At 47.1% G+C, this 21,734-nt stretch overlaps 1 protein-coding gene across 2 annotated transcripts in view; it reads left to right on the top strand.

The window, feature by feature from the left end:
• Nucleotides 1–6,668: 6,668 nt before the first annotated feature.
• ZRANB3 (zinc finger RANBP2-type containing 3) overlaps nt 6,669–21,734 on the top strand; it is a 105,901-nt gene continuing 90,835 nt past the window's right edge. For both annotated transcript variants that reach the window (XM_089520124.1, XM_089520125.1), the window contains exon 1: nt 6,669–7,053. The gene's annotated coding sequence lies outside the window, so the exon portion shown is untranslated. The remainder of the gene's footprint in view (nt 7,054–21,734) is intronic.

A 21,734-nucleotide genomic window follows, 5' to 3' on the forward strand; every position in this document is an offset into this window, starting at 1 on the left:
TAATAATAATAATAATAATAATAGGATTTATTTATAGGCCGCCCAATCACTGGGAATCCGGGCGGCTTACAACAGAGGGGATAATAGATGGTTCCCTGCCTCAGGCTTACAATCTAAAAAGACACGACACAAAAGGAGAAGGGAATGGTGGGAGGGAGGGGATCAGGTCCAGCATTCCTCTCTCCCTCTGAGGCCTGGACCAAGGCAGATGGACTGGAGGGAGGGCTCTTTTCTTAATCATGGCCGGGCTGATGGTGCTGGGCCTGTCCTTTCACTCCCTCCCAGGCCAGAAGATGACAGTTGGAAGGAGGGAGGGGAGGGCTCTTCCTCTTCAGGCCCCATGGCGTTGGGCCTGTCCTTTCGCTCCCTCCCAGGCCAGAAGATGGCAGTTGGAAGGAGGGAGGGGAGGGCTCTTCCTCTTCAGGCCCCATGGCGTTGGGCCTGTCCTTTCGCTCCCTCCCAGGCCAGAAGATGGCAGTTGGAAGGAGGGAGGGGAGGGCTCTTCCTCTTCAGGCCCCATGGCGTTGGGCCTGTCCTTTCGCTCCCTCCCAGGCCAGAAGATGACAGTTGGAAGGAGGGAGGGGAGGGCTCTTCCTCTTCAGGCCCCATGGCGTTGGGCCTGTCCTTTCGCTCCCTCCCAGGCCAGAAGATGACAGTTGGAAGGAGGGAGGGGAGGGCTCTTCCTCTTCAGGCCCCATGGCGTTGGGCCTGTCCTTTCGCTCCCTCCCAGGCCAGAAGATGACAGTTGGAAGGAGGGAGGGGAGGGCTCTTCCTCTTCAGGCCCCATGGCGTTGGGCCTGTCCTTTCGCTCCCTCTAAGGCCAGAAGATGACAGTTGGAAGGAGGGAGGGGAGGGCTCTTCCTCTTCAGGCCCCATGGCGTTGGGCCTGTCCTTTCGCTCCCTCCCAGGCCAGAAGATGACAGTTGGAAGGAGGGAGGGGAGGGCTCTTCCTCTTCAGGCCCCATGGCGTTGGGCCTGTCCTTTCGCTCCCTCCCAGGCCAGAAGATGACAGTTGGAAGGAGGGAGGGGAGGGCTCTTCCTCTTCAGGCCCCATGGCGTTGGGCCTGTCCTTTCGCTCCCTCTAAGGCCAGAAGATGGCAGTTGGAAGGAGGGAGGGGAGGGCTCTTCCTCTTCAGGCCCCATGGCGTTGGGCCTGTCCTTTCGCTCCCTCCCAGGCCAGAAGATGGCAGTTGGGAGGAGGGAGGGGAGGGCTCTTCCTCTTCAGGCCCCATGGCGTTGGGCCTGTCCTTTCGCTCCCTCCCAGGCCAGAAGATGACAGTTGGAAGGAGGGAGGGGAGGGCTCTTCCTCTTCAGGCCCGATGGCGTTGGGCCTGTCCTTTCGCTCCCTCCCAGGCCAGAAGATGACAGTTGGGAGGAGGGAGGGGAGGGCTCTTCCTCTTCAGGCCCCATGGCGTTGGGCCTGTCCTTTCGCTCCCTCTAAGGCCAGAAGATGACAGTTGGAAGGAGGGAGGGGAGGGCTCTTCCTCTTCAGGCCCCATGGCGTTGGGCCTGTCCTTTCGCTCCCTCCCAGGCCAGAAGATGACAGTTGGAAGGAGGGAGGGGAGGGCTCTTCCTCTTCAGGCCCCATGGCGTTGGGCCTGTCCTTTCGCTCCCTCCCAGGCCAGAAGATGGCAGTTGGGAGGAGGGAGGGGAGGGCTCTTCCTCTTCAGGCCCCATGGCGTTGGGCCTGTCCTTTCGCTCCCTCCCAGGCCAGAAGATGGCAGTTGGGAGGAGGGAGGGGAGGGCTCTTCCTCTTCAGGCCCCATGGCGTTGGGCCTGTCCTTTCGCTCCCTCCCAGGCCAGAAGATGGCAGTTGGGAGGAGGGAGGGGAGGGCTCTTCCTCTTCAGGCCCCATGGCGTTGGGCCTGTCCTTTCGCTCCCTCCCAGGCCAGAAGATGGCAGTTGGGAGGAGGGAGGGGAGGGCTCTTCCTCTTCAGGCCCCATGGCGTTGGGCCTGTCCTTTCGCTCCCTCCCAGGCCAGAAGATGGCAGTTGGGAGGAGGGAGGGGAGGGCTCTTCCTCTTCAGGCCCCATGGCGTTGGGCCTGTCCTTTCGCTCCCTCCCAGGCCAGAAGATGGCAGTTGGGAGGAGGGAGGGGAGGGCTCTTCCTCTTCAGGCCCCATGGCGTTGGGCCTGTCCTTTCGCTCCCTCCCAGGCCAGAAGATGGCAGTTGGGAGGAGGGAGGGGAGGGCTCTTCCTCTTCAGGCCCCATGGCGTTGGGCCTGTCCTTTCGCTCCCTCCCAGGCCAGAAGATGGCAGTTGGGAGGAGGGAGGGGAGGGCTCTTCCTCTTCAGGCCCCATGGCGTTGGGCCTGTCCTTTCGCTCCCTCCCAGGCCAGAAGATGGCAGTTGGGAGGAGGGAGGGGAGGGCTCTTCCTCTTCAGGCCCCATGGCGTTGGGCCTGTCCTTTCGCTCCCTCCCAGGCCAGAAGATGACAGTTGGGAGGAGGGAGGGGAGGGCTCTTCCTCTTCAGGCCCCATGGCGTTGGGCCTGTCCTTTCGCTCCCTCCCAGGCCAGAAGATGGCAGTTGGGAGGAGGGAGGGGAGGGCTCTTCCTCTTCAGGCCCCATGGCGTTGGGCCTGTCCTTTCGCTCCCTCCCAGGCCAGAAGATGGCAGTTGGGAGGAGGGAGGGGAGGGCTCTTCCTCTTCAGGCCCCATGGCGTTGGGCCTGTCCTTTCGCTCCCTCCCAGGCCAGAAGATGGCAGTTGGGAGGAGGGAGGGGAGGGCTCTTCCTCTTCAGGCCCCATGGCGTTGGGCCTGTCCTTTCGCTCCCTCCCAGGCCAGAAGATGGCAGTTGGGAGGAGGGAGGGGAGGGCTCTTCCTCTTCAGGCCCCATGGCGTTGGGCCTGTCCTTTCGCTCCCTCCCAGGCCAGAAGATGGCAGTTGGAAGGAGGGAGGGGAGGGCTCTTCCTCTTCAGGCCCCATGGCGTTGGGCCTGTCCTTTGCTCCCTCCCAGGCCAGAAGATGGCAGTTGGGAGGAGGGAGGGGAGGGCTCTTCCTCTTCAGGCCCCATGGCGTTGGGCCTGTCCTTTCGCTCCCTCCCAGGCCAGAAGATGACAGTTGGGAGGAGGGAGGGGAGGGCTCTTCCTCTTCAGGCCCCATGGCGTTGGGCCTGTCCTTTCGCTCCCTCTAAGGCCAGAAGATGGCAGTTGGGAGGAGGGAGGGGAGGGCTCTTCCTCTTCAGGCCCCATGGCGTTGGGCCTGTCCTTTCGCTCCCTCCCAGGCCAGAAGATGACAGTTGGGAGGAGGGAGGGGAGGGCTCTTCCTCTTCAGGCCCCATGGCGTTGGGCCTGTCCTTTCGCTCCCTCTAAGGCCAGAAGATGACAGTTGGAAGGAGGGAGGGGAGGGCTCTTCCTCTTCAGGCCCCATGGCGTTGGGCCTGTCCTTTCGCTCCCTCCCAGGCCAGAAGATGGCAGTTGGGAGGAGGGAGGGGAGGGCTCTTCCTCTTCAGGCCCCATGGCGTTGGGCCTGTCCTTTCGCTCCCTCCCAGGCCAGAAGATGGCAGTTGGGAGGAGGGAGGGGAGGGCTCTTCCTCTTCAGGCCCCATGGCGTTGGGCCTGTCCTTTCGCTCCCTCCCAGGCCAGAAGATGGCAGTTGGGAGGAGGGAGGGGAGGGCTCTTCCTCTTCAGGCCCCATGGCGTTGGGCCTGTCCTTTCGCTCCCTCCCAGGCCAGAAGATGGCAGTTGGGAGGAGGGAGGGGAGGGCTCTTCCTCTTCAGGCCCCATGGCGTTGGGCCTGTCCTTTCGCTCCCTCCCAGGCCAGAAGATGGCAGTTGGGAGGAGGGAGGGGAGGGCTCTTCCTCTTCAGGCCCCATGGCGTTGGGCCTGTCCTTTCGCTCCCTCCCAGGCCAGAAGATGGCAGTTGGGAGGAGGGAGGGGAGGGCTCTTCCTCTTCAGGCCCCATGGCGTTGGGCCTGTCCTTTCGCTCCCTCCCAGGCCAGAAGATGACAGTTGGAAGGAGGGAGGGGAGGGCTCTTCCTCTTCAGGCCCCATGGCGTTGGGCCTGTCCTTTCGCTCCCTCCCAGGCCAGAAGATGGCAGTTGGGAGGAGGGAGGGGAGGGCTCTTCCTCTTCAGGCCCCATGGCGTTGGGCCTGTCCTTTCGCTCCCTCCCAGGCCAGAAGATGGCAGTTGGGAGGAGGGAGGGGAGGGCTCTTCCTCTTCAGGCCCCATGGCGTTGGGCCTGTCCTTTCGCTCCCTCCCAGGCCAGAAGATGGCAGTTGGGAGGAGGGAGGGGAGGGCTCTTCCTCTTCAGGCCCCATGGCGTTGGGCCTGTCCTTTCGCTCCCTCCCAGGCCAGAAGATGGCAGTTGGGAGGAGGGAGGGGAGGGCTCTTCCTCTTCAGGCCCCATGGCGTTGGGCCTGTCCTTTCGCTCCCTCTAAGGCCAGAAGATGACAGTTGGAAGGAGGGAGGGGAGGGCTCTTCCTCTTCAGGCCCCATGGCGTTGGGCCTGTCCTTTCGCTCCCTCCCAGGCCAGAAGATGACAGTTGGAAGGAGGGAGGGGAGGGCTCTTCCTCTTCAGGCCCCATGGCGTTGGGCCTGTCCTTTCGCTCCCTCCCAGGCCAGAAGATGGCAGTTGGGAGGAGGGAGGGGAGGGCTCTTCCTCTTCAGGCCCCATGGCGTTGGGCCTGTCCTTTCGCTCCCTCCCAGGCCAGAAGATGGCAGTTGGGAGGAGGGAGGGGAGGGCTCTTCCTCTTCAGGCCCCATGGCGTTGGGCCTGTCCTTTCGCTCCCTCTAAGGCCAGAAGATGACAGTTGGAAGGAGGGAGGGGAGGGCTCTTCCTCTTCAGGCCCCATGGCGTTGGGCCTGTCCTTTCGCTCCCTCCCAGGCCAGAAGATGACAGTTGGAAGGAGGGAGGGGAGGGCTCTTCCTCTTCAGGCCCCATGGCGTTGGGCCTGTCCTTTCGCTCCCTCCCAGGCCAGAAGATGGCAGTTGGAAGGAGGGAGGGGAGGGCTCTTCCTCTTCAGGCCCCATGGCGTTGGGCCTGTCCTTTCGCTCCCTCCCAGGCCAGAAGATGGCAGTTGGAAGGAGGGGGGAGGATTGCAGGTAGAGGTGTCTCAGGCAAGTAGACACACCTGTCCCAAGTTTTACACAATATTTATAAGCCATTTTCTGCTGCAGTTTTCTTTATCTTAATTTTAATTGGCTGATATACAAACCTTTAGAAACTCCCCTTACATGTGTATTTTCCACACCTACTTCATACATTGCATGTCCATTTAAATTCGTCATGATAGATTCATGGGTCTGTTACTAATAACCCTCATTAGGCATGCGCAGAAGAGAAAATCCCTTGAACTCTAGTTTACCTTTCAGAAAAAGTGAAATCTATTGCAATTAACTATAGCCGCCCTGAGCTAGTGATTTCTCCTCAAAGTCTCCCTCTTTCTTTATCTCATTGGCCTTGCCTGTCAGCTGAAAAGAATATGTCTCTTGCTTTGAAGCTTGTACATCCCATATTGTTACAACTTTAGCGCTAGTTATTCTTTTATCTTAAACTAAAAAAACTTTGTGTCTGTATTGTTGGCACATTATTAAAAGATGTTTTACAAAGGTTGTGAAGAATTTAAAAGATAACTATCTTTCTGTCTGGGGCCTGAAGTCCACATACTCTTTACAGGTGATGTCCGTGTGGTATGTATTTTAAAAACCATTCCTGCCTTCTATATTATGGGGCCTATCTAAAGTTTAAAGTCTTAATTTTATTTTTATTAGCTTCACATATTCACAGATTAGCACACATATACAGTGTGCCTGCATTATACGCGGGCGCGCCTTAGGCATGCGCCCTGGAAGAAGTGATGGGGTGTGCCGTGGGCACGGGCCCCATTACTTCTAATGGGACTCAAGCATATGTGCTTTTCCCCTTACGCAGGGGTGTGTGTGTCCAGAACGGATCCCCCACGTAAGGGAAGGATCCACTGGACATATATATTTATATATGAACATATACTTATTTGTGTGTTAAATCCCAATATTAATTTCCCTCAATAAGAAACTGCAAAATGTAGGTCCTTCAAGAATGGAGGATATGGCAAAGTAAAAGCCAAAAACACTAACACTAATGTAAATGTATTAAATTTAAATGTATTCCATTTCAATGTACACGTAAATATATCACATTAAATTACACTTAGACACTTTTTACACTGTACTTTATTATTTTAATGAGCAATCTATTTTGATATTGTAATAATTTAATTCTGTTTTAATGCATCACGTTTTGTACACTTTTAATTGTACTGTTGTTTTAATATTGTGAGCCGCTCTTGGGAAAAGAGTGGGATACAAATAAAAGTAACATAGGCCCAAAATAATGCACTTTTGACATCGCTTTCAGGTTGTTATTGGTCCAAAACACGCTGCAGAAGTAATCCAGTTTGAGACCACTTTAACTGCTCTGGCATGAATGCTAGGGAATTCTGGGATATGTAGTTTTGTGAGACATTTAGCCTTCTATGTCAGAGAGCTGTGGTGCCACAATAAACTACAAGTCCCAGGACCCCCCTAGCATTTGAGCTAGAGCAGTTAAAGCGCTCTCAAACTGGATTATTTCTGCAGTGTGTTTTGGACCAATAACAATCCGAAAGCAGTGTCAAAAGTGCATTATTTTTGAAGTATGTTTTGGACTGATAATAATTCAAAAGTGGTGTCAAAAGTGCATTATTTCTGCAGTGTGTTTTGGACTGGTAACAGTCCGAAAGCGGTGTCAAAAGTGCATTATTTCTGCAGTGCAGCCGCAGCCCTGCTTGTGTCCTGACTGAGGGGAAGGCGTTCCTAGAATCCCAGGCCTTCTCTGCACTGGGAAAGGCACCCTTGATGCTGGCCACCAAGTGGCTGCCATAACAGGGGCGGGAAAGGCTGCTTCTGTTGTGATTTGTTTTCTCTCCACAGGGACAGACATTTTGCCAGCCTGCTCTCCTGAGCGCCCTTAGGAAGCCACTCCTGCTGGGTTTGAGCGCGAAAAACCAGACAAGGAAGGAGGAGAGTTGCTGGAGGAGAAAGAGGAGCCATTCCTCTCCTGAAGGGTTTCTCTGCCGCAAAACTAGCCTTTTTTGGTGGGTAAAGTTATGACCTCGCTCCTTAATGCAGACTACCATTAGCCACAAAATTTGAGCTAGTTGCAAATGTTGTGGCTAGTATTGAGTAGCTGTCAGCAATGTTGCAATCTTAAGTAGGAATGCTATGGAGTACTATTCAGCAGTGGCCGCAGGAAGATTTAGCCTCTTAGGTCCAAAAGACACACTGCAGAAATAACCCAGTTTGGGACCGTATAGCTGCCCTGGCTCAGTGCTAGGGGACTCAGAGAATGGCAGTTTGTTGGGGCACCAGAGCTCTCTCTTGAGAGAGAAGGCTCCATGCCTCACAAAACTACAGTTCCCAGAATTCCCTAGCACTGAGCCAGGGCAGTTAAAGAAAGCAGTCTTAGACTGGGTTATTTTTGCAATCCGTTTTGGACCTCAGGGACAATAGTGTTCCTTTAACGGTTTCCGTCTCCACAGGTATTTTTTGAGTAAAACCGTGGCGTTAGAAAGTGGTTTTCTTGTCCATGGGTGTTAACTGTTCCATGGTTGTCTGTTCCCTGCATGCATGAACCGTTTGAAACTGCAAGGTAGAAAGCAAGCATGTATAGGACTGGAGTTGGCTAGAGGTGATTTATTTCTTGCTCAGCTACTTTTCTACTTGCAGTGAGTTAGGTTTCACAGTGGTTCCCAAACTGTGGTCCTGCAGGTGTTTTGGACTTAATTTTTGAGACGTCCTAGCCGCTATGGCCCACATTGAGGAATTCTGGGAGATGAAGTCCAAAACATCGGGAGTACCAAAGTTTGGGAATAAGTAAAAAATAAGATTCTATCACTTTTTGGTCGTTTTACCATTCATTCTGTCTCTGGAGATGTATGTACTAAGTCCCACATTGTTGTTCTTGTGTGCCTTCAAGTTGTTTCCAATTTATGGAGCCCCAAGATTGGGACTTTCTTGACAAGATTTGTTTAGAGGAGGTTTGCCATTGCCTTCCCCTGAGGCTGAGAGAGTGTGACTTGCCCAAGGTCACCCAGTGGGTTTCCATGGCTAAGCTAGGAATTGAACACTGGTCTCCAGAGTCATAGTCCAACGCTCAAACCACTCTGCCACAATGGATCTCAGCCAGCTGGCATAATTCAGTTATGCTCTCCAAAAAGTTTCTTAAGCTTTCTGATGTGGGGGACCTACAAGTGTTTATTTCCCAGTGTGCCATATTTGTAATTATTGATTAAAACTGATTATTTTCTGTGCTGCAGACTGGCAGCCAATAATTCACAGATTAGCACTGGTCTACAGACCACCAATCTGAGTAGCAAGCTCTACAGCAGGGATATTGAAGAACTCACCCCACAGCTACTTATAGCCACCAACTCCATTTGAAGGCCACAAGCCACCACTAATCCTCTACCCCCAAAAAAATACTTTTAAGAATTTGGGATATGGAAACTTATCCCAAACAGTAACATTGAGCTCCTGTAGGCCTCAAGTAGAGGGAGATCACTTCAATTAACACTCCCTGTCACCAGAAATAAGAATTGGAAAAGTAAAAACAACATCTAAAATTATTTTCTGCTTTATTTTACTTCTCCTCTCAGACCACTGTGTCTTTTTATATTTTAAGAAAGCTCAAGAGACCAGATCCATTTTTCTATTTTTAGCCATTGGTGCAAATCTGAAATGTTTACGTCAAGTAAACTTAAAGCTGCAGTTGTAGGTAAGTTTAACTTGAGATAAATAGTACAATGGGGCTTCATGTAAACCAGGGGTAGGCAGCCTTTTTGAGCCGGGGGCCGGGGTGCTGTCCCTCAGACAACTGGGGGGCCGAAGCCGGGGGTGGAGCTTCCACCCTCCAGGGGCAGAGCCACATGCCAGGGCGGAGCTTCCACTATCCGGGGGCGGAGCCACATGTCAGGGGCAGAGTTTCCACCCTCCAGGGGCGGAGCCGCATAATAATAATATTTGCAAGAAGCTACTAGGGCCAGCAATGCCATAACACAGGAAAAATGCATGCACACTGTCTCAACCCAGAAAAGAGCAAGCAAATCCATGTGGGGGGATTTTGCAAAGAGAATATCAAAGGATAACAACAACAATAATAATAGCAATATTTGTAAGAATGGAAGCGACTAGGCAAGGCCACAAAACAGCAAAAAATGCATGCCATTGTCTCAAACCACTTTCTTTCTCTCCCTTCCTCCCTCCCTCTCACTCTCACCCTCCCACCCTCTCTCTCTCTCTCTCTTCTCCCCTCCCTCCCTCTCTCTCCTCTCCCTCCCACCCTTTCTCTCTCTCTCTCTCCTCCCCTCCCTCCCTCTCTTTCCTCTCCCTCCCACCCTTTCTCTCTCTCTCCTCCCCTCCCTCCCTCTCTTTCCTCTCCCTCCCACCCTTTCTCTCTCTCTCTCTCTCCTCCCCTCCCTCCCTCTCTTTCCTCTCCCTCCCACCCTTTCTCTCTCTCTCCTCCCCTCCCTCCCTCTCTTTCCTCTCCCTCCCACCCTTTCTCTCTCTCTCTCTCTCCTCCCCTCCCTCCCTCTCTTTCCTCTCCCTCCCACCCTCTCTCTCTCTCCTCCCCTCCCTCCCTCTCTTTCCTCTCCCTCCCACCCTTTCTCTCTCTCTCTCTCTCTCTCCTCCCCTCCCCTCCCTCCCTCCCTCTCTCTTCTCTCCCTCCCACCCTCTCTCTCTCTCTCCTCCTCCCCTCCCTCCCCGCCTGCCCCTCCATTTATAGGAGGGAGGAGGGAGGGCGGAGCCAGGAGGGAGGTGGGCGGAGCCAGGAGGGAGGTGGGCAGAGCCAGGAGGGAGGTGGGAGGTGGGCGGCGCCCATTTGAAGGCCCGGTGCGGCTCCTGGAGCCCCGATTCAGGGCTCCGGAGGCCGCATTGGGCCTCCCAGAGGCCCGGTGCGGCTGCTGGAGCCCCGTTTCAGGGCTCCAGAGGCCGCATCGGGCCTCCTAATGGGCGCCGCCATTTTGAAGGGCAAAATGGTGGCCGGAGCAGCCGAAATCGGCGGCGATTTCGGCGGCAGGAGGGACCGGGGGCCAGCAGAAAGGCGCCCGCGGGCCACATCCAGCCCGCGGGCCAGAGGTTGCCAACCCCTGATGTAAACACAGTAAAATATATATGCATAGGATTATCTGTGTGCCTTGTTCATGCCATTTAAATCTGTTGTAAAATGTAGACTGTTGTCCAATACACACTGCACAAATAATCCAGTTTGAAACCTCTTCAACTGCCCTGGCTCAATACCAGGAAAATCTGGGAACTGTAGTTTATTGTGGCACCAGACCCCTCTGACAGAGAAGGCTACATGTTTCACAAAACTACAGTTCCCCAAATTCCCTAATATTGAGCCAGGGAAGTTGAAGTGGTCTCAAACTGAATTATTTCTGCAGTGTGTTTTGGATCTGTGTCTGTGTGGATCTGCATAAATAGGCTGTTAGTACTGTACTTCTTTGGACATAGTGAAAGGAGTTATCAAGTACTGTACTTCTTGCACAGTGGTTTTTCCCTTGGTTCCCTAGGTATAGCTCCATTTCCCTGCCTCAAACTGTAACTATTTGGTGGCAATGCAACATCAGAACCTCATTGTGCCATTACTTACCTGTGTCCCCTTCCTGGACGTCTGTGTGAGTCTACTTTACAATATGGTAATGCTCAATAGTTAGTACTCAGCCTGGGAATTTCTCACTCTCTATATTGTAAAAATCTTTGTTGTAGGGTTTTGAGCACCCCTTTGCTTGTGTGTGGGGGGGTTTAATGCAATAGTTCTGTGATTACTTCCCTTGGGGATTGGAATGTATATTGAGTGTTTCTAATCTGTTGGCTATCATTTTGTTTTCCATATTTGTTAACAGGTTGTAGTTGGAACTAGGGTAGACTCAGGGTCGGAACAGACTGGCAAAATACTCTGGCTTTGGGATTGTGTGAGGGCGTGGTGTACGCAACACCCCTAATGCTGCCCTCAAGCCGGCATCACGCCACCCCATTGACCACACAGCAGATGGCATCACAGTGTTTCTGCGGTGTGGCATTTACATGCGCTGCGCCACAGAAATGCAGAGAAACCGCCACAGTGGCAGAAAAGCAGGCAAATACAGTGGTACCCCGGGTTACGAAATTAATTCGTTCCACCGCCGCTTTCGTAACCCGGAAACTTTCGCTAGCCGAAAAGCCCATAGGCTTTAATAGCGAAAGCCGCGATTTCGTGTGAAATCGCGCCGAAAAGCACCAAAAATTTTCTTCGTAACCCGGAATAACCTTCGTAACCCGGAAACATTTAATTACATGGATTTTTTTCGTAACCCGGAAATTTCGTAAGGCGGCGCATTCGTATCCCGGGGTACCACTGTAACTGGATCAGGGCTGCAGCACGTGGTTGCTGCAGCCCTGATCTGGCGTTCAAAGGAGTGGTGTCATGCCGTCCCTTTAGGGTACCAGGAACTTTGCAATTTGTTAAGTCAAGCTGAAATATGGTTTAGAAGCATGGAATTACAGATTAATACACTAATAGAGCATAGAATGATGTTGTAATGCTGATGAAGACTTCTGTGAGTTGAAACGGCCACACATTACTCCGGAGGTAGCCGTCAAGGACTTGGCTACTATTGGAAAATATACTGTTTATCTTCATGCTACCTAGACAACAAGTACTACAAATAATTCCTTTCATGTTTTGGACTGGACAATTTTGGTGAAACAGCAGAATATTGCTACTACTAACACTTTGGATACCCTATTCCTATTGTTGGGACTATTATTTATATTCAAAAAGATTCAGAAGAGTTATTGCCTACAGCTGGCTTCATGTTGAATGTGTTTCAAGATTTGTATACCATTGTTGTACTCAATATTTACTTTACAGATATATATATATTTTGCAAGTAATGATATGTCTTCGGTACATTCCTTGTAATTAGTAATACAGTTTATCCAGTGTTTCCCTCCCCTCTTGTTAGTTATACTGTAAACCTTCTGCTCGTTTTGGTTTTCTGTCCCTTTAGGGCCGTCTGTTTCAGCTCTTAGTCTTTGTAGCTTGAACTAGCTCTATTGCAATGCTATCTTCTGATGATTTATTTCTTCCAAATAAGTATAAGATTTTGTGTTCACCAGCTCTTTGGTAAAGTTTGAAAAATTTCTGTGTCGAAACATCCATCTTGGTTTCCCATGAATCAACCTTTTTGTTCAAGCAGACTTTTAATGTGTAAGCGGGGAGACTTTTTAGTGGAGTGTGTGTACTGTTTTATTGGAGTGTATTTGCTGTGCTTTTTAAATGATTTTGTACTGCTTTAATGTGATGTTTTTTTAAATTTTTTCAATTACTTTTTAATTAAAAAAACTGATTATTTTTGTGAGCCACCTTGGATCAATTCCAGGGTAATGTGGCATATAAGGGATTTCAGTTGCATGTTGAATCACATGGTATAGTCCTGAAATAAAAACAAAGTTTTGTACCATCTTAAATACAAAGAAGTTTTATTTGGCATAGTATGGCCACCCCATCAGATCCATGCAGTGGTGCCTTAGTTGGCAGATTACTATAGAAATGATTGAGTGGGCACCAATAGGGTGAGAGAGAACAGAAATGCTTAAAATAAACATATTGAAGAGAGCTAGTATGTTGTAGTGGTTTGAGAGTTGCTTCTGGAGTCAAGGGTTCAAATCCTCACTTAATTATTTAAACTCACAGGGTGATCTTGGGCAAGTTACATACTCACAGCCTCAATGAAAGGGAAAAGTAAACCCCCTCTGTACAAACCTGACAAGAAAAGCCTATGATAGCTTTGCTTTAGTGTCACCAAAAGTTGGAAATAACTTGAAGGTACATAGTAACAACAAAAACATTAAAAGGCAGCTTCCAGTAAGGAACAGCTGAGAAAGATTTCATCAAGAGGTTAATTTTTATATCACGTGGTTTGAATAGGGGCAAGGGCCTTTTATCTTTCTGCATGTGTTGAACAGTTCACCAGTGCAAAGACGGTGAACTGTTCTTTCTTAATAGCCATTGTAATCGTGCCTGTACTTTTTGGGTTTGTTTCTCTAAGACCATACTAATTCCCTTCTTCCACAAGAACTCCCCACAGGGCCTAACTCTTGAGATTAGGTAACAGGCACACATGAACTAATCAGCTCGTCTGTAGAAGGGTTTCTATGCTCTATCCAACTATATTTGTCAATAATCATTTTTGAAATTATGATCAAACCTTGCGCTTCTGGCATTTCTGTTCCCTCTTATCCCATTGATTATAGTCTCTACCCACCTGCCCGTCCAAGCACATGTATAATAATTTGCCAGTTAAAATACCATTCAGCTCATCTCATGGAGTGGGCTGCTCTTTCCAAATGTTTATGCTAAATATAACCTCTTCTGGAGTTTTATGAGGTTTTGCTGCAATATAGTTAGCTCTTGCTGGAAAATTTTATATATAAAGATTCACTGTCTGGACATCTGCACAGGACTTTTCAAAACCCAATCTTTGCTATACCTTACACTGGACATTTTATTGCCATCTGCTATGATATGTGGTGGTCATGTTTTAAAAACAATTCCAATAGTAGATATAGCTTTGTCCTATAAACACAGATACTCATCTGAATTCAGCACGATGACACTTAACAAAATAGACTAATTATTATAAGCTGTAGAGTCAGTCAGCCAAGGTTATATAATACTGTTTGCTATTTTACTTTGTTGTGATTACCAGGAGCTACAAATTACTTGTGTTGTCTAAGCCTTCTGCCTGCCCTTATCAAATAAGATCATGCCATACTTGGGTTTTTTGTTTTTTGTTTTCTTGCTACAGATAGCAGCAACTCAGTAAGGCTGGTTCTCTTATTAGTGCTAAGCTTTTCTGCACTCAAAACCTGGATGATGTGATCCTGCTCTTGGGGGAAGAAGTTATTCCATCAAGTCCTGCTTATCTGATATAGTGATACAATTAGGATTAATGGCAGTTTCTCCAAATCATAGACTGTAAGACCACCTCCAGAGCCTTGTCTTATATGAACAGCAGCACTGAATAGTGATAACATAATATGCATTGTGTAGACTTCAGATACGTTAGAATACCATATATACTCAACTACAAGTCGAGAAATTTATGCCCAAAAATTGACCCTAAACTTTCAAGCCAATCTCCAAATCTTTGCTTCTCATCCTCCTCCTCTTTGCATTTCCTCTGAAAACCAAGCTTCTCTTTCCCCTCTCCACGTTGAAGCTGATCTTAAAACCTGTCTCCTAAATTCTACCCTCGACTTATCTACGGGCCATATCAAAATCCATGATTTTGGCCCTAAAACCTTCCCTTGAGTTATACATGAGGTCAACTTGTACATGAGTATATATGGTAATTTTTGCTGACTTCTGCTGTGCCCTTTCTATGTTCTGGTGCATAGCCACAAAGAATCTGTGGATAAAGGAGCATAGACTGTATCGTTTGTTGTTGTTAGCTGCCCTCCATTTGACCTTGTTTCATGGCGACCCAATGGATGAGACACCTCCAGGATCCCCTGTCCTCCACTGTTCTTGTAGACTCAGGCCCATGACCTCTCTGATTAGTCAATCCGTCCGACATGCGGTCTTCCTATCTCTCTGCTGCCTTCTACCTTTCCTAGCATTATTGTCTTTTTCAACGATTCATGCTTTCTCATTATGTGGTTAAAGTATGACAACTTTAATGTAATTATCTTGGCTTCCAGGGAGAGTTGAGGCTTGATCTGTTCGATGTTCTATTTGTTTGTCTTTTTGGCTGCTCATAGTATCCTCAGCACTCTTCTCCAGCACCACATCCTGAATAAAAGTGCCTGGCCACGGAATGACTGCCCCCCACATCATGTATTAGCCCACCGCTCTGTCCTTGTTTTGTGTGTGTGTGTGTTTAATAGATATTTTAATTGTACATGTTTAATCCTGTTTTAAGGGGGGAATTTGGGACATAATTTTGTAAATGTGGATTTTAATATGTTGTGAGCTGCTTTGATTGTCTTGTAACAGAAAAGCGGGATATAAATAAAATTTTTATTTATTTATTTCAAATGAGTTGATTTTCTTTTTATCTGCCTTCTTCACTGCCCAGCTCTCACATCTGTACATGGTGACAAGGAGTACAGTGGATTGGATGACTCTAACTTTAGTGCTCAGTTGTATATCTTTATGCTTTAGTTCTCTCATTGTTGCCCTTCTTGTTCCTACTCTTCCCCTTATTTTTTTAAATTGCAATCTCCATTCTTATCAATGTTTGATCCAAAGTATGGGAACTCCTCAACTATTTCAATTTCCTCATTGTCTTGGTTAAATTTATTTAGATCCTCCATGGTCATTATTTTTGTTTTTATGTTCAGTGACAAGCCTGCCTTTACATTTCTTTCCTTGGCCTTCCTTAGTAATTGTTCCAAGTCTTGTGATGTTTTCTGCTAGTAGTATGGTGTCATCCACATCCCTTATGTTGTTGATATTTCTTCCTCCTATTTTCACTCCTTCTTCTGAGTCTAAACTTGCTCTTCATATGATATTTCCTGCATACATGTTGAACAAGAAGGGTCATAATATGCAGCCTTGCCCAACTCCCTTGCCGATGTGGAACCATTCTGTTCCGTTCTTATACTTCCCCCTGTTTATACTCTATTAACTAAACAAGCTAGTAGTTACTAGTCTGTGGTCCAGAAAATTCTGTTATTCTCTAAATAAATGATTTGTTATAAAGATTTCTACTTAATATACTGTACAGCAAAATTTGCAGTGTGCATTTTCCTTTTTATGCATCCCACAGTTCCCCACTACTGAATTTGCAGCCATATTGAATTACTAAATTTGTAGCCACATTGTTTTCTGGAGGTGGGAGCAAAAGGTAGCAAGCTCCCTTTAAAACAAGATGCAGGAAGATGTGTACCTTGTTTTCAAACTTAATACAGTATTTGCTTCTAGAAGCACTATTCAGCTTCAAATCAAGGCACGTACCCTTATATGTATTTTAAAGAGGGATTGCTACTTTTTGCCATTAACACGTTGCTGAATTACGGAGGTAACTTTAGTGAGGGGAGCCCCAGATGGGAGCAGAACAGGGCAGCCTCCAATCTTTTGGAAGCTGCCTGCCTTGTTCTTCAGTGCAGGCACCTATAGCTATGATTTACTTGTTGATTTGGCACTGATGAATAGAAAGTGGATATAACTTATTTCTTCTGTGTATTTCTGTATTGCTGCTGATTGCTGTTGATTTTCACAGTTGTTAGGGTGTTTTAACTTGATATCCAAATAAGCTAGTAGCCTTCCTTACTGTGAGCGTATGAAAGTATCTCTATCTAAATAATATTTTCTTTGCTACAAAATTGTTTCCAATTTTAGGGTCCCCCGCTTCCTGATAGCAAAAATAAAATGAAAATACATGTTTTTAGGCAATTTATATCTAGATTTCTCTTTTGAAGAATCAATACAATGTCAGCTCTCCTGGGACTAAACTCCAGAATACAAAGTGGATCTTCTTTGTGTTCTGTATACACAATAATATAATGCATATAACATAATATAATATCATTCATAATAAAATAATCTTGTTAGTTGAGTTTCCTGGGATTATCAAGTCAGTGATCATGGATTTTAAGTTCTTAAAAATAATACAGCTTTAACTCTGAGAAGAAGGGATATATTACATCCTTTTTTCATCCCCCCCCCCCCATGCCTTTTAGGTCCAAAACACACTGTAGAAATAATCCAGTTTGAGACTGCTTTAACTGCCCTGGCTCAGTGCAAGGGAATTCTGGGAACTGTAATGTTTGTGAGACATTTAGCCTTCTATGCCAAATAGCTCTGGTGCCACAATAAATTACAATTCCCAGGATTCCTGAGCGCTGAGCCAGGGCAGTTAAAGCGGTCTCAAACTGGATTATTTCTGCAGTGTGCTTTGGAACTTAGTCTCCAAGCTTTTCCATGGCTTCAAGATTTCTGAAAAGATTTTCAGTGCAATTCTAACTGAAAATATAGGCTGGTTGAAGTGAATTAGGATAAAGTGTGAGGCACTTGTGCCGGCTGAATTTTCTTTATGCTGGAATTTTCTTTATGCCTGCCCTGAATCCCACTGTGGGAGAAAGGTGGGATATAAATCCTGGGAATAAAATAAATAAATTACCCCCTTGTGTTGATCTCAGAAATCAAAAAGGAGGTGGAACTGGGCAGAAGCTGAGTTATGCCACATCCAAAATCTCACTCAGCCCAGAAGCACATACCTTGCACAAGCATAAAGCTGGACCAAGGTTAGGGTTAGCCTAAGTAGTTTTTTGTGGGTTTTTTGTAGGCTGCGATCTGGAAGAGTTTATTCCTGGGGTTTCTCCAGCCACAGATGTTTGCAAAACGTCAGGATAAACTCTCCGAGAATGCAGCCACATAGCCTGCAAAAAACCCACAAAAAACTATGGATGCCGGCCATGAAAGCCTTTGACTTCACATTATTCTAAGTAATTTCCAACACATGGAAACCCATGAGACCTCCTGTAGATTAAAATTCCTGAATCTCAGTTTGTCAGTGGGAGCCACATGTGTCCTGAAAGGGCAAGGTATGATGCAGCACAACTTCAGGTAGCTCAGTCAACTATTGGACCACTTGCTGAATTGGGATTGCACTGTTTACCTCTGATAATGTTCTTCTTGGTTATTTATTTATGAAATCTGTCACTCATTTTTCAATGGCTGCTTTGGGCAATGAGCAAAAGAGCAGGGAGAAAAACATAACAAAAGCATCTACAACAAGAAACAAAAGTTCATAGTCACTTAGAAGAGTCAAACATTAGTGATGCTAAAAAGTGTAGAATTTCTTAAATAAAGAAATCTATTCACAGCCCTGAAATTATACCAAAATGGATTCCATGTATGCCCTTCTGGAAACACAGCCCATGGGCAGAGTGCCACTGCCAGAAAGGCTCTTTCTAGTTAAATTTGCCTTAAATGTGATGAGCCTTAGGTCCAGGCCACAGCAGATGGCCTCACTTGTACAAGAGAAGGTAGCAGCTAAAATAAACATTCTATATTCAGCCCTCCAGATTTATGGCTTTGACTTTTGCAGATTTGATTATTTGTAGTTTTGATAAATATATTCTCTCCAGGAATCTCTAGGTCCTCCAGCGCATATCTGTCATAGTTGACCATAGAGCTGTGATGGACAACTAAGAGGTTCCTAGAGAAAACTCTTCTCTAGACATTTCTTGGCTTTCTAGCATGATTCTATGATCAACTTCTGGTAGATGTTGACCATAGAGTTTCACTAGAGGACCTGGATATTCTTAGAGAGGTGTTTTCTTAGGTAAAAAGAATAGTGTTTTTTTTTTATTTGTGCTTTTTCCACATTCAGCAGGGTCCTTCACCCCTAACTCCTGTCAATGTGGAGGGACCACTGTATTTTAATAATAATAATAATAATAGGATTTAATAATAATAGGTTTTATTTTATTTTTGTTTTATTTATATACCGCCCAATCACTAGGAATCTGAGCGGTTTACAACAGAGGGGATAATAGACGGTTCCCTGCCCTCGGGCTTACAATCTAAAAGACATGACACAAAAGGAGAAGGGAATGGTGGGAGGGAGGGGATCAGGTCCAGCAGTTCTTCTCTCCCTCTGAGGCCTGGACCAAGATAGATGGACAGGAGGGAGGGCTCTCCTTCTTCAGGCTAGCCAAGATGGAGCTGGGCCAGCCTATTCTCTCACTCACAGGCCAAAAGATGACAGTTATGGAGGGAGGGCGCTTTATCTTCAGCCTGGCCCTGATGGAGCTGAGCCAGCCTATTCTCTCCCTCACAGGCCAAGAATACTTTATCTTTGTTTTAGTGACATTCCACTTTTTCCGCAGTGTAGGATCCAAGGAAACCTACATCTTTATTGTTCATAGAATCATAGAATCATAGAGTTGGAAGAGACCACAAGGGCCATCCAGTCCAACCCCCTGCCATGCAGGAAATCCAAATCAAAGCACCCCCAGCAGATGGCCATCTAGCCTCTGCTTAAAGACTTCCAAGGAAGGAGACGCCACTACACTCCGAGGGAGTGTGTTCCACTGTCAGACAGCCCTTACTGTCAGGAAGTTCTTCCTAATGTTGAGGTGGAATCTCTTTTCCTGTAGCTTGCATCCATTGTTCCGGGTCTGTTCTCTGGAGCAGCAGAAAACAAGCTTGCTCCCTCCTCAATATGACATCCTTTCAAATATTTAAACAGGGCTATCATATCACCTCTTAACCTTCTCTTCTCCAGGCTAAACATCCCCAGCTCCCTGAGTCATTCCTCATAGGGCAAGGTTTCCAGACCTTTCACCATTTTAGTCGCCCTCCTCTGGACACGTTCCAATTTCTCAATGTCCTTTTTGAATTGTGGTGCCCAGAACTGGACACAGTATTCCAGGTGGGGCCTGACCAGAGCAGAATACAGTGGCACTATTACTTCTCTTAATCTAGACACTATACTTTTATTGATGCAGCCTAAAATTACATTGGCCTTTTTAGCTGCCGCATCACACTGTTGACTCATGTTCAACTTGTGGTCTACTTGGACTCCCAGATCCCTTTCACATGTAGTTTCATTCAGCCAGGTGTCCCCCATCCTATATCTGTGCATTTCATTTTTCCGTCCTAAGTGCAGTACCTTACATTTCTCTGTGTTGAATTTCATTTTGTTAGCTTTGGCCCAGCTTTCTAATCTATTCAGATCATTTTGAATGTTGATCCTGTCCTCTGGAGTATTAGCTATTCCTCCTAATTTGGTGTCATCTGCAAATTTGATAAGTATGCTACCAATTCTGTCATCCAAGTCATTGGTAAAGATATTGAATAACACTGGGCCCAGGACAGAGCCCTGTGGGACCCCACTGGTCACTTCTCTCCAGGCTGAAAAGGAGCCATTGTTGAGCACCCTTTGGGTTCGGCCGGTCAACCAATTATAAATCCATGTAACAGTTACTTTGTCTAGCCCACCTTTTACAAGCTTGTTTGCAAGAATGTCATGGGAAACCTTGTCAAAGGCCTTACTGAAATCAAGATATACTATATCCACAGCATTCCCTTCATCTACCAAGCTGGTAATTTTATCAAAGAAAGAGATTAGATTTGTCTGGCATGACTTGTTTCTCTGAAACCCATGTTGACTTTTTGTGATTGTGGCATTGCCTTCTAGATGTTCACAGACTCTCTGTTTAATGATCTGCTCCAGAATCTTTCCTGGTATTGATGTCAGACTAACTGGACGATAATTGTTGGGATCCTCTTTTTTCCCCTTTTTGAAGATGGGGACAACATTTAAGCCGCCCTGAGAGCCATTAGGGCTGAAGGGCAGGGTATAAATACCTAAATTAAAAAAAAAAAATTGCCTTCCTCCAGTCTGCTGGGATTTCTCCTGTTTTCCAGGAGTTTTCAAAGATTATTGCCAATGGCTCCGATATTACATTTGCCAGTTCTTTTAGTACCCTTGGATGTAGTTCATCTGGTCCTGGAGACTTAAATTCATTTAGATTAACAAGGTATTCCTCTACTATCTCTTTACTTATTCTGTGCTGAAATCCCCTTAAATCTGTCCTCTGCTCCATTATCCTCAGGTTGAGCACCCTTTGCCTTTTCTGAGAAGACTGAGGCAAATAAGGTGTTGAGTAATTCTGCCTTTTCTCTGTCCTCTGTTAGCATTTTGCCATCTTCTCCACGCAGTGGCCCTACCGTTTCCTTCTTCTTCCTTTTGCTGCGGACATATCCAAAAAATCCCTTTTTGTTGTTCTTAACCTCTCTAGCAAGCCTGAGTTCATTCTGAGCTTTAGCTTTTCTGACTTTACCCCTACACATGCCTGCTATTTCTTTGAATTCCTTTTTCGTGATTTCCCCCTTTTTCCATTTCTTATACATGCTCCGTTTCAAACCTAGCTCGGTTGAAAGTTCCTTAGTCATCCATCCTGGTTTCTTGAGACACCTCTGATTTTTCTTTCTCACTGGAACTGTTTGAAATTGTGCCTTCATCTCCCTTTTGAGAAACTCCCATCAGTCCTGAACTCCCTTCCCTTTTAGTATTTCTGACCACAGGATCACCCTCAATACTTCTCTAAGTTTACTGAAATCCACTCTCTTAAAATCTAGGATGCATGTCTGACTATGCCTGGCTTCTCCTTTCTACTGTATAACAGACTCCAGGAGAACATGGTCACTTCCACCTAATGATCCCACCACTTGCACCCCATTAACCAAATCATCCTTGTTGGTTAGGATCAGATCCAAAATAGCTGACCCCCCTTGTTGCCTCTTCCACCATTTGGACCATGAAACTGTCTTCCAGGCAAGTGAGGAATTTACTAGACCTTGAGGATTTTGCTGAGTTTGACTTCCAGCAAATATCAGGATAGTTGAAGTCGCCCATCACTACTACATCTCTCTTTTCTGACTGTGTGGGCATCTGTTCTAGAAAGATATCATCCAGTTCCTCACTCTGACTTGGGGGTCTGTAGTAGACTCCCACCATAACATTGCGAGTTCAAGACCAGCAAAAGGGCCCAAGCTTGACTCAGGCTTGCATTCTTCCGAGGTCACTAAAATGTGTACCCAGACTGTTGGGGGCAAATTAGCTTACGTGCTAATTAGCTTACTTGCTGTTCACCGCTATGATCTTTGGAATAGCGGTATATAAATAAAACAAATTATTAATTATTATTATCCTTGTTGTTTCCCTCCCCTTTACTTTTTATCCAGATGCTCTCCACCTGGCTTCCATGATTGATG

This window comes from Sceloporus occidentalis, unplaced genomic scaffold (assembly GCF_023333645.1).
Source record: "Sceloporus occidentalis isolate IW3139 unplaced genomic scaffold, rSceOcc1.0.p SCAF_4, whole genome shotgun sequence".
NCBI classification, from domain to species: Eukaryota; Metazoa; Chordata; class Lepidosauria; order Squamata; family Phrynosomatidae; genus Sceloporus; species Sceloporus occidentalis.